Source organism: Ambystoma mexicanum, chromosome 6p (assembly GCF_040938575.1).
Source record: "Ambystoma mexicanum isolate Mex_15411 chromosome 6p, UKY_AmexF1_1, whole genome shotgun sequence".
Taxonomy (NCBI): Eukaryota; Metazoa; Chordata; class Amphibia; order Caudata; family Ambystomatidae; genus Ambystoma; species Ambystoma mexicanum.
The window spans coordinates 254,109,534-254,110,520 of record NC_090935.1 but is presented as its reverse complement, the minus strand read 5'-3'; positions in this window follow the sequence as shown (position 1 = coordinate 254,110,520).

Below are 987 nucleotides of genomic sequence, written 5' to 3'. Positions count from 1 at the left end.
TCCTATTACAGGTACCCATGACCCCCAACACTCTCAGATGGTTTCGTTTTCTGACCTGGTGTCTAAAGATTGTGCATGCAATTCATTTTTATTTTGTATTGTCCTGTTGCTCGCTCACGGGGAGGCAGGGCAGGCGCATTGATTGAAAGCATATACATGCCTTAGAAAGAACAAGTGTCTCCCCACCACTCCTAGTCGCCGTGTGGTCTCCTCTGGCCTACCCTTATCACAGTTTGCCCGCGCTTGCTGCCCCAAACCAGTACTGATGTGACTGTATGTTTGCCAATGATCCGCTCTAACAATGTTTATACTGCTAACAATGCTTTACTCTATCGGTTAATGTTGCCTTACTACTGTTCGCCTAGCCTATTGCATTAGCCTCGTTACTTTGAACTGTTTTGCCCTGGTACTTGACTCCCACTCGCAGCTAGGTCCTAGCTCATTGATCCGCTTCACAGGAGTGTACCCCTTTGCTTCTTAACTAGCAGCATGCTCTAAGTCCTTGGTACGTTAAAATTCCTTGTGTCCTACTCGTCAGGACGTCGCATTGCATACTGTTGTCCTGGCTGTATGTTGGTTTGCGCCAGCACCACTGCCTTACTGCAGTATAATTGTAACACACTCTGGGGCCTACGGCTTCCGTAGCAAATATATTGATTGCCCCAACAGCCTAACCGCACAGATTCAACTGTCTTAGCCTACTTAGTAATTTGCACTAGCCTGCACTGAACTGTATTTCGGTTAATCGTGCCCCTCTATACCTTCAGCCCACTTCTGAACACTACTGATACCTCATATGGTTGGCAACACTATCAATATGATTGCATATATTGCCCTATGCCTTTGACCAATGCTGCCCCAGTGATGCCTTTATGATTGCATATATTGCCCTGTGCCTTTGCCCAATGCTGCTTATGATTGCATATATTGATTGCATATATTGCCCTGTGCCTTTGCCTAACGCTGCCCAAGTGCTGCCTTTATGAT